Here is a 12,174-nt window from a genome sequence, read left to right on the forward strand (position 1 = left end):
TTGCGTTTTGCTCCACCCCTAATATATATTATTATCTTCTTCAATTAGGCGGAGGAGGAACTGGAAGCAAAGAACACGAACACGCCGCACGCAAAAGAGTGGGAGAGGCGCGGCCGAACACACACACGCAAGCGGCGCAGACGAAACAGAGCAACAGGGAGGGAGAACACGAGAATCATCATCATCGGCCACTTCACCTTCGTCTTCTCGGCTGATCTTGAACGCGGAACCAGTGACGGCCGTGCGAACAGGGTGAAGGATTTAGCTTGAGTATATCAGCGTCTTCTCCTTCTCGGTCTGACGACTTCGTAACATCTCTTTCATGGAAGCCTATAACAGAGCGTTGATTGCAGCATTTTTTATGGCAAACCGAGGCTAGACTTCATAATCTTCCAATTCAACAATAATGGCAGGAGCTTAGATCATCAAAGGGGAGCTTTAGTTGCTTTAATTTCCTGTCTAATAATTGTTTAATAATTCCTAGGTCTTAGGATAGTTATTCTAATTATTAGAAAATAATTGTATTGCTTAATCTGATTATATTTGGAGATTATTGTGACTGAATTATTGCTTAGTATTTGACATTGGGCTGTTTATAGTTTTGATCTCAATTATAATGTTGTGGTTATGACATTTGTATTGATTTTGGAATTAATATATTGTGATTTTCTAAGGTGGCTTAGAATTTTGGATCATATAATCTCTTGCTAGCTTTAATTCTGTTATTTTGGATTTAAGAGTTCTAATTAAGCATTGGTTTTTAGCATCCTTAATCTCATTTTACTATTCTGGTTGCAGTTAGTAAGTTGGGATTTTAGGAAAATATTTTGTGGCAACTCGAGGTGGCTCGGTTGTTGGATCAAAAGCTTAATTATAATTCTTAATTCATTGTTTTTAACTCCCACATCTTTTAGAGTGATGATTGCCTGCGGTGTTGAATTGGAGGATTGATTTTTATTAGTGTTATCTGTGTCTCTCATTTTCATTTCTTTCATCTTCAGTTATTTCAATCATCTTTTATATAAAAGAAAATAACAAAAAAAAAGTATTTTAATTCTAATTTGATTCGTAGTATTTAATTAACAGCTTTTCAAAATCAAAAATCTCTTTTTATAGTTTAGGTTACTTGCATTCATTTACTAGGGTTTAATTTCGTTTTCGGCTCCTCAAAGTGAAACGACCCGGATTGTGCACTATATTGCATTAATTCGGTTAATTTTTGGAGTAACCCCAAAGCGACAATTAAGGGCAGTTGAACTTCAATTAGCAAGGGGGATAGAGATTTTGGAAATAAATATGAAGTTTGTGTAATGCAAATTTCTAGTTTTCAATCTCCAATCCTTCCTATTGCTCAGTTTTAACTTTTCTCATCCCATTTATAGTCTGAACATTTCGGTTGACCAATATAATTATTTATTGGTTAGCTTTCCGAGTGAAGGCGAGGCCTTGTTTACACATGGCTTCAGTTTATTATCATAATACCGTATATATGAAGTCGAAGAAGACTACTAATCTCAATCGCCTTTTCGAAAAGTTCACTTCCAACGTAAGTTTAGACAGTAATTAACATATACACACGTAAGATGGTCCATTTTCCTTACCAATGCGATTCTGTGTAATGCGCATAATCCCGTGCGGTTGGTTAATTTGATTTGATTATATTTTGGTGGTCGGCAAATCGTAAAGGAAATGAGAAATAAATAAAAGAAAAATGAAGAAAAAGTGAAGTCTGTATATCCCTATAGCGGACAACATAATCTGCATCTGCCCTTCCCTTTCTCCCTCACCAAGCTCCATCATATTCAAATCAAATTAAACCCTATCGCCCTCTGTCTTTCATAGATCTAAAGGAAAAGAATGAATCTTCTCCTGGGAATAATTAAATCATCGGAGCGATTGCTCTTATCTATTACTTAGAGAGGGATCATTTTCAGTTTGTTCAATGGATTAAAGAGGGTAGCCATGACTTTGCGTCCCAAACTGACCTTCTTCATAGCCCATCTCTGTCTCTCCCTCTCTATAAAAGCACACAATCCTCATCAAATTAAATCCTATATCCCTCTCCCTTCTCATCACTCTCTTCAGCAGCATTATGAGTTCTTCTCAGCCCCCTAATCCTCCAGGACCTTTAGGGACTCAAATCCCTGATGCCATGGCTATTTTCTCCAAATCAAAGCCACCTCCCCCGACTCAGAACCCTCCGAGACCTCCAGGTCCTTCCATCCCTGGTCCCCAGGACATCTTCTCCACCACACCAAGGCCAACTCCTCCGACTCAGAACCCTCCGAGACCTCCAGGCCCTTCCATCCCTGGTCCCCAGGACATTTTTTCCACCTCACCAAGGCCAACTCCTCCGTGAGTCTCATTTCATTATCAGGTAATTCATATCTACTTCTATTTTAATAGTCTTGTCTTCCATTCTGGAGACTTTAATCTGCTTAGGTTATTAATTAAGGCACCAAGGGTTATAAGCCACTTCTTCCATTCCCTCCTCCTCCCAACAACAAAAGACATAGTCCACCTCAGCTTCTCTCATCTTTTACTCTCAGTTCAACCATAAGACATACATCGTTATATACTACCTCCGGTCCTTAATATAAGATCCTATTTAACTTTTATTTTGATCCTAAATATAAGATCCTAATCCACTTTGTCTCTCATATTTACTCAATTTTTTCTAAGATAATCCTTCTAATAATTATAATTCTAGTTAATACACCTGATTAGCAAGGATATTTTAGGAAGACAATATCTATTTAGGATAAATAACTAACTCAACTTATTTTTTTAATCTCCTCAAATTAGTCAACTGGTTCTTATAATTAGAACCGGTGGTGGTACTTTACTGTGAGGTTAAGTGCTCCGTACCTGCACTAGCGCTTGGCTTGAGGACTGGGATAAGCTGTAGATATATGTATTTTGTGTCCAAATTATTAACCACCCTCACCACTACCAATCCTTTTAGCATCCAAACACTCCACCCAAACAAATCCATCCTTTCTTGTCAGGTTCATTACTCTTGCTTTTTCTTTCTTCATTTACCATTGAAAATAGTACCCTACATGTGAATAATATGAGTAAAAATTAATCAGTCAAATACCTACACCGTAGCAAATGCTCCATCCTCACACTCTCATCTCTATCACTTCTTTAGGAAGTCCCACTCCAATCCCAACCACCCATAACACCTTTTACAAGAGACCATGATCCCTTTTTCATACACTTATCAGTTTCATTACACTCTTGCGTTTTCTTCTAATATAACATATACGTATACCCCTCTGCACTGGAAAGACATGGCTTCAATGGTATTTTTCGACATATGAGTTCCGACGAGCCTCTTTTAAGTACTCGGTATTACCTGTTTTGTGGTCAAAATATATTAGAGAATTTAACTGAAGACAAGAACCATTTTTATTTCTCATCCGTTTTATTAAATAATGGCAATCTCTTTATTAGATTGTATGCTAATTCCCAATGTCATTTTGATGCAGATTGTGGTCGGTAAAGTTCCAGAGATATTGAAGTGAAATGGCTTCGTTAGGAGGAATACAAGCGTGCGTGCGTGTAGGGCAATAATGTTATATTCAAGCTAGCAGAGATGAAACATCATGTGTTTTGCGTCTGGGCTTGACTTAATTTGATGTCCTTGTTTAGTTTGGTTCCATAAACATAAAGATAATTATTAGCCTCTGGGTTCCGTATTTTGAATATCTATCGCCTAGCTCTAGATATTGAACGCATTATTTATGACTTCAATATATACTGAGAGAAGCTAAGGGAACCTTCACTTAAGTCTTAAGAACATGACTCAAAAAAAACTACAGAGTCTTTTAGCTTGTGGTTATATGTTTACTGCTAAGTATATATTGGTGTCTGAATTCTAGATGCTTTATTTCTGCGCATATTCCTTTGAGTTTGAATCATTATATTTCAAGTTGAAGTGTTTAAAACATAAAAGGGCACAAGGGCTACTTTTACGCAGAAAATGACAAATTTATCAAAATTACTTTTACATATTGCAAACTGAAAGGATGATTTTAAATCTTCATCAATCACGATGTATCATCAAATAGTCGACACGTTACGTTGCGTCATTCTTGTGCGGTTAGCGAGCATCGATGGAAAATTGCCGTAATTTTTATTTGCAAGAAAAGGGGTATCTTTAGTGTAACACGGTGATAAATAACACACAAAATAAAGTTTTCAAAATTTTCTGGTAAGTTAAAGCAGCCAAAATTAATTCCCCCCCCCCCCCGGGGTATTTAAACAACCAAAATGGCACATAAAATAAACCACACGTAAAAGTAAAACAGATTCCTGGACAAAAAAACAAATTAGCCCAAATCATTTCTTGAATATGAAGCTGGCCCTAATGACATAACCCAAAACAGAGCACAATCCCAAATAAAATGCAGTAAGCCCAAAATAGTTTCGCCAGGAAGCTAATAGAAATTGCAACAAACCCAGAACACGATATCAGAAATAACTCCAAGTGAACCTTCCACTTTGGTACATGAAATGATATCAGAAATTAAGAATTAATTTCCTGGAAGAATAATAGGTTAATAGAAAGCCCATCATATTACCTCTTATAAATCATACATAAAAATGCCAGAAACAGACGAAAGAATAAAAGTCCGATGGTCAAAACTTGGTGGGAAAACGTCCCAGAGAGATCGCAAGTGGATTTCCAAGGAACAAAAGATATCAATTTCGGCCCAAAATTTGAGCCCACAATGCCATTGCTAACGTGAATCGGTCGAAGGAAGAAAAGGCCGGTTCCGGAAAGAAAATGAAAACCAGAAAACAAAAACTCCCAAAGCCCAAAGTAATGAATATGATGAGCTAACATTGCTAAATTAGCTAACGGAATTTCATTACGATAGTTAGTTAAACTTTGGCTTTATCTGCATCCATATATTGTGCGTTGTAAATATTTCACCGACGAAGTGTTTTGCAATTAATTTCAGCTTAGAGCAAAGTGTTGAATAGTTGTCTATATTTGAATATCTTGCCAATTTCAGTATATACGCAAACCTAATTCAAATTCATTCAACTTTCAAACAGAAAAAATAATTTTGTAATGACGTTGTTGGTTTCAGTTACGTTGTTGGTTTCAGTTAAGTATCATAATCTATGCATTCGCCATGGAACTTGATTTTTTTTTAGAGGAAAAAAACCAGGTTAAATTTCACCTAGAAATGCAACGAATCCATCTTGTGCGGCATATAAAATTCAATAATCATTACCAGGAAAATTTGAGAGAAATTTTGTGTAAATTGCCAATAAAAGAGTCGCAGGTTAAGCTAGAATTTCACGTCGACATAAAGAAACTTGTTCCGTGTTCATGCGAGAGATCAATAGAGGCAAAATTAAAACGGAAGAAAGAAATCAATTTTGTTAAAATATGAACAAAAATTGATCAGTCCAACTGAAAAATGTTTAATGGGATACCGCATGCACTAAACCAGAATGTTATAAAACTACCTTTGATCTTTAATGTAAGAATTAGATAATTAACTTATGAATATTAAAAAATTAATTAAGTTAATTATTAGTAATAAAATGATATTGTCTTTCCTGAAATATCCTTATCAATCATGTTAGAGACTCTTTAACAAGTGCAATTACCATATAAATTATTTGGAAATAAAATGAATAAATATTAGAGACAAAATTGATTGAGATCTTATATTTAAAACTAAATTAAATCTCCAACTAGCTCTTATATCAAGAATCAAAGTTAGTATATTAATGACCTTACTTTGTTTTTCAAATTAGCCTCCGTAAGTTTCAAAGCGTTAGACAGTAGTAATTGACACGTAGACTTCCTCAACAATCACTTGATTATTAATTACCTCATCATATATACCCATTTCCTTTAATTTTCCCACACTTTTCATCAACAAACATGGATACCTAGCTTGACTCGCCATATATGCATATAAATCCAGGTATCTGATGGGTTTCACAGCAAACCCTAGCCATTTGCTCATCAAATTATAAGCAATTTTTTGAAGAAGAAGAAGCAGCTTAGCTTTGTGAAGGAAGGAGTAGTATGAGCTCTCGACCACAGGACTCCAATAATATAAGAAATGGCACATCAGTTCCTGATAATAAGGGTATCTTCAGCCCAAATCAGGGAAACCCTACAGCATCTGGCACTCAGACTCAGGGCTCCAACATAAGAGGCGGCACTTCAATCCCTAAGGGTCAAGATGTCAGGTCCCCCCCTGGTCGAGCACCATGACTCTCTTCATTTCATTTTCAGGTTCATCTACATTTATTCCTTTCCTTATTCATATAAATCATTCTTTCCATTAGGAAAAACTGATGAATTATGCGTTCATTTAATTTTTTGAATCAAATTCTTGGTTTCAAATTCAAGACCTCCAAATCAAATCTTCATGATGAGCTTGCCATGAAGGCTAAATTTGATTCTTATTATTAGGTTCTTAAATTTAATTTGAACATGACGTATGAAAAATAGGTCCTTCACACACACAGAGTTTGCGTTGTAATAAATGAATTAACTTTCACATATCCGTATATTATTAAAGAATTTTGTAGTAATTTAAGTGCCTATATAAACAGCCTTTTTGGATTCACATCCTTCTTCTAATTAACCTTACTCCAAAGTGCGAAGAGATCCTAATTAAATCTTGTTTATATCTGATTATCTTAAATACTTATAAGTATTTTTATGTAAGTTGAGACAAAACTTTGCTCATATGGATACTTATTACCTTTTATTTCATAAATCAGCCATGTCTTGTAACAATGTTGTTATTCATCTTTTTAGTATTAATGTCTGCCTTCAATCTCATTCTGGTTTTTATTTTCTTGCAGATGATCATCAAGTGCCGGTCTTGATAAAAGAATAAGGGAAGCAAAATATTATAGCGCAGTTCTATCGTAATTACATAGCTAGGAAGAATAAGAATACTATTAGAAATATTATTCAACTTTTTTTTTTTGGTTTTGTTTTGCGTCTAGAAATGATTTGTTGTTCTTGTTGCTTCCCATAAATAATATACAAAGTCAAGTGTCTGAGTAGTTTCACCTTCGTGCATGTCTTCACTCTTGACATGTACTCTTAGAAGTAACTAACCATTGCTATTACATTATTAAAATTAATGAATGTGCTGCGTAATTTAATTTAAATTTCGGTAAAATTCAAGAGATAAATTATTGTAAACAAGTGGCATGATATGACCTTAATCTTCAAATCCCAAATTATCAAAACAAGAATGCTTATTTGTTAAAATACGCATAACAATAGTAAGCCACATATGTAGATTAATTCCGCACGCTGTGTTTTCATAAATCATTTAAGAAATTAAAATATAATTTCCTCTGCAAATTTATATATCAACCACCCCTTCCTACATCTAAAAATCGATGTCCATTATTAATATAGGTGATTTAATTTGTTGGGCTTTCCTTGTTTCACCAATTTGGCGGAGAGAAAGGGAAAATTTTTGCGTGTGCATTATTGGATCCAAAATGCGTTATTTTAAAATTCCAATGCTTCAAAGTGCCATTTTGTATCCTAACTTGGACCTATATGTCATTTTCCCCTTGCAAACATGTTTCATAATTCAAGATTTTAGTTGGCCTTGATTTTTTTTTTTTGTTGATTGAAAAATGGAGTACGGTACGCTATACATTTGTATGAAATCTAGTTGACCTTTGGCAACGACCAAGATTACACCTAAATTCTTAAATTTTTTTTAAAAAAATAAATGAAGATACCTTGAATTTCAACAGAAGTTAATTAAGGTCATGCGTTTTTCAGTACTATGTTCGTATTTAATGAAAGAAGAGTTGAGAAAAGTGTAGGTTGATTAGATCCAACTAACTAGTATATTACTTAAATTTTACATTTAATTAACTTGAATATATATATAAGACGAAAAAATAAAGATAAAAAGAAAACACCCGTAAATTACACTTCCCTGTATGATTCAATATTCCACGGTCCGGGAAGTTTGAAGTCATCACACATGGTGAAGATTTTATATGTTGAACAAGAATTGGGACCCACACGATCAAGCTTTAATTAATCTGAATCGTCTATGTTCAATGTTCAAACCTTTGTATTCGTTTTAATTCAGACATCGATCAAGCTGTTCATATCATGCTCCATTTATTTAATAATTAACCCTTCTTGTGAAAACATTAGTCCTTTTTCATACATGAAAATATATAATGAAGAATTATGACGTTCCTAGAAATTTAGTTATGCGTGGGAAGTCAATATTGGACTACTTCACATGAAATGAGGCCTCTCAATATTCTCCGATCCAATGGTTGAGAAGAGAGTTGATAAATGGACAATATAAACATAATAGCCGGAATTTATTATTATAATCAGATTATTACTGCACTATTGCCTATTTATGATGTTACTAACACATGTATTTGGTTCAAAGTTACGTTCAGCAAAGTCTTTCATGGAAGAAGAATGGGTTCAATTGAGAATATGTTTCACATTAGGAAAACCTAATTTGGACCACTTTCTTTATTATTTGCAAGTAATTGTAACATCAGGTAATTAATATTTCGTTACCATATCAGCATTACGTCACATCAAATTAAATTCAATGTTTGGAAAGTGTGAAGGTTGATTTAAATAACAAAATTATATACTCCAATTTTAAAATATACTCATTTAGGTTTTAATGTAGGATCTAATTGGAAAATTAATACTAGTCTTATATACCTATTTCACATGTTTATCAATTTTTTTTAAACAAGCTTCCTTAATAGTTGGGAAATGTTTAGGAGGCTACTAAATTACTAATATATGAATCCAAGTTTTCTTTACCTTTGAACAAATTACTAGCATTAACAGAGATAGGTCTAATAGAAGAAACTAGTTTCTCATAATATGAAGAATCAAAGTGTGATTTTTACTGAGAGAAGTGCCCATATTTAATGCTTTGAACATGATTGCTTCCTATATGATATATGTGCCTAGGAAAAAAAATCGTAAACGATTCCCCAATAAAATGTAAGCAAAGTCTGAGCAAAGTTCAAGTTGAATTAAAAAGAAAAACAGCATAAATTTCACCTCAAATGGAACGAAGCATCTTGCACGGCATAATTCGGCACGAAAGGGGAAAAATGTAGTAAATTTAGAATTGAATAGCTAACAAAAAGAGTCAAAGACTGAAGTTCAATTTCATGTTAAACGGGAAAAAACTAATTAGGTCAATTCTATGTTCATGGGAGATCATGAAAGCACTGGAGAAGGAAAATAAAATAGAACCTAGAAATAAAAAAGGAAGAAGGAAGCAAGAAGTCAATTATTTTAAAAACATGAATGAATATATGAAGAATGGATGGGCCAACTTAATCAGAATTGAGAAGAAAAGTTCAGAGGTTTGGTAAAATATTCTTAAAAGGATTAGAGAGAGACGAAAGGGAATATAATTCAATTCGTTGTATTAATAGACCAAAACATGAGCAGTTTGATTAGAGACTTAATTATGGTAAGATATTAATTAATAACGTAGGTTTGTTACATATGATTCAATGTGTGTGTTCCATAAATGAGGGCTGAAAAAATCGAATAAAAATGCGGGCAAAATTCGAATGCTATAAAACAATTTATATATTTTTTGCCAACGCTATAAAACAATATCAGGAGATAGGCCAGCAATATCTCGTAATTTATTAAAGAAAATGCGCGTAAATCCTCTTCTGATATATAGTGCGAGATAAATTTTCTTGCCGTGCCCATATTGATGCCTTTAATTATAAAGATTTTTCATTGAATTAAGTAAATTAATCAATGAAATTTCATTATGAATTGAACTTTGATCTTATCAGTGTACACACACACACACATATATATTGTGAATATATATCGTTTGTCCGTATATGAATAGCTTGCCATCTTCCTTGCCAATTTCCAATAAGTTACATATATCTCATCAGTATGCACGCAAATCTAATTTAAATTTATTCAACTATTGAATTTTTCAAAAACAGCTGAAATTTCACCCATGAATGAAATGAAGCGTCTTGCGCTGCATATATGTGATCCCACAAAAGAATTGAGAAATAATTTGGTATAAATTGCCAATAAACAGTCAAAGAATGAGGTTGAATTTCACACGTTAAATGAAATAAACTAATTACATGTTCAGGGGGAGAGAATAAAACAGAATAACAGAGAAATTATATCATAATATAATTGATGAGTGAAACTGGAAAGTACTCCTCCGGTCCTAAATATGAGACCCTTGCATACAATAATGGAGAAATTATATCATATTATAATTGATGAGTGAAACTGGAAAGTATTCCTCTGATCCTAAATATAAGACCCTTGTATACATTATATAAGGGTCTTATATTTAAAATCGAAAGAGTATTAAATGGGGTGCCACAAGCACATAACGAAAAGCTAATAAACATGAAACATCCCAAAATATATAGATAAGAACTTCGAGCATGAGATTAATTAATTACAGTATGCTGTAAATATGATTCAAAAACTAACGTAATTCATAATGCAAGTGAAGATTTGAAGTTGAAGTGGTCAGACACGGTGGTGAAGAAGGCTCATCTTAAGACGACCCGCAATATTAACCTTAATCGCACATGTAAGTTTCAAAGTTCAATTCCGAAACGTAAGTTCAGAGTGCTAGGCAGTAATTGATCATGTATTTGCATATAAATTTCCCCAACAATCACTTGGTTAATTACCTCATTATTCCCATTTCCTTAACTTTCTCACACTTTTCATCAACCAACATGGATCATATGATACCTTGACTGAATAGTATATATACCCACACACATACGCATATCTGATTCATGAGTTTCAATACTGCAAACCCTAGCTAGCAATCTGATTATCAAATTACAAGCAATCTCTTGAAGAAGAAGAAGAAGAAGAAGAAGAAGAAGGAGCAGCATGAATTCTCCCAACAATATAAGACCTTCCACTGACGTTCCTAATGGTCAGACTGTCCGTCCCCCACCTTCTGATGGCAGTCAGACACAGGGTCCCAACAATATAAAACCTCCCACTAATATCCCTAAGGGTCAGGATGTCCGTTCCCGTCGTTGACTCTTTTCAATTTCATTTTCAGGTAATTCACACACACAACCCCACACACACACACATTTACTCCTTTATTTATTCATATAAATCATCCTCTTCAGTGGGAAAAACTCATGAGTGATGTGTTACTTTTAATATTTATTAATAAGTTCTTGGTTTCCAATACAAGCTCCAAATTAAATCTTTCATGAGTTTTTCGTGAAGGCTAAATTTTATGCTTGTTATTAGTTTAATTTGAACATGACATATGAAAATGAATTTTCAAACAAGTTATTGACACACACACACACATATATAGGTTTGGGTTGTAATATAAATGAATCAACTTTCAAATGTTTGCTATATGTATAAAGAATTTTGTAGTAATTTAAGTGCCTATACATATTCAGCCTTTTAATTTATCATCCTTCTTGCGAAGTAACCTTACTCCAAAATGCCAAGAGATCCTAATTAATTAATCAGCTGCTTGCCTCGTAATAGTTTATTTTGTTCTTCTTCTCTGTTTTAATGTCTGACTTCCATCCCATTTTGGCTTTCATTTTCATGTGCAGATCATCAGGTGCCAGTTTTATATATATATATATATATATATATATATATTGAAGTGCTATGGGTTGATCAAGAATAAGGGGACACATAGTACATTCTATCATGATTAGCTAGCAAGAATAAGAATGCTTTATTACAGCAGTGGAATATAATGTAATCATTTGAATAATACAAAGTCAGGCATCTGAGTAGTTTAATATAATCCTCGTGCATGTCTTCACTTTCGACATTTAGGTTACTCATAGATGTACCCATTGTTATTTTAAAATTTAAGAATGTGCCACGTAATTTAATTTTAATTTCGGTAATATTCAAGAGATCAATTATTGTCAACAAGCCGAATGACCTTAACCTTCAAATGCTAAAATTTTAAAACAAGAATGTTTATTTATTAAAATATACATAAAATACTTTACCAAAAAAAATACACATAAAAATATTATAATATATAGTATGCCACATCATATATAATGATAAATATTTTCATCATGAGGCGTCAATATAAAATCTCTACGCTAATCCCCCTCATCTTTATAATATCT

General features: G+C 33.4%; 2 long non-coding RNA genes across 2 annotated transcripts; both read left to right on the forward strand.

Moving 5' to 3' along the window:
- The first annotated feature begins 6,015 nt into the window (after nucleotides 1-6,015).
- Nucleotides 6,016-7,062, forward strand: LOC114718174 (uncharacterized). Its single transcript, XR_003737792.1, has 2 exons — nucleotides 6,016-6,274; nucleotides 6,853-7,062. It is a non-coding gene; the product is annotated as an uncharacterized LOC114718174 (long non-coding RNA).
- A 3,808-nt stretch (nucleotides 7,063-10,870) lies between these two features.
- Nucleotides 10,871-11,965, forward strand: LOC114718173 (uncharacterized). The gene is made up of 2 exons (XR_003737791.1): nucleotides 10,871-11,111; nucleotides 11,635-11,965. It is a non-coding gene; the product is annotated as an uncharacterized LOC114718173 (long non-coding RNA).
- Nucleotides 11,966-12,174: the final 209 nt, after the last annotated feature.

This window comes from Neltuma alba, unplaced genomic scaffold (assembly GCF_004799145.2).
Source record: "Neltuma alba isolate B1F8T4 unplaced genomic scaffold, ASM479914v2 tig00011818_pilon, whole genome shotgun sequence".
NCBI lineage: Eukaryota > Viridiplantae > Streptophyta > Magnoliopsida > Fabales > Fabaceae > Neltuma > Neltuma alba.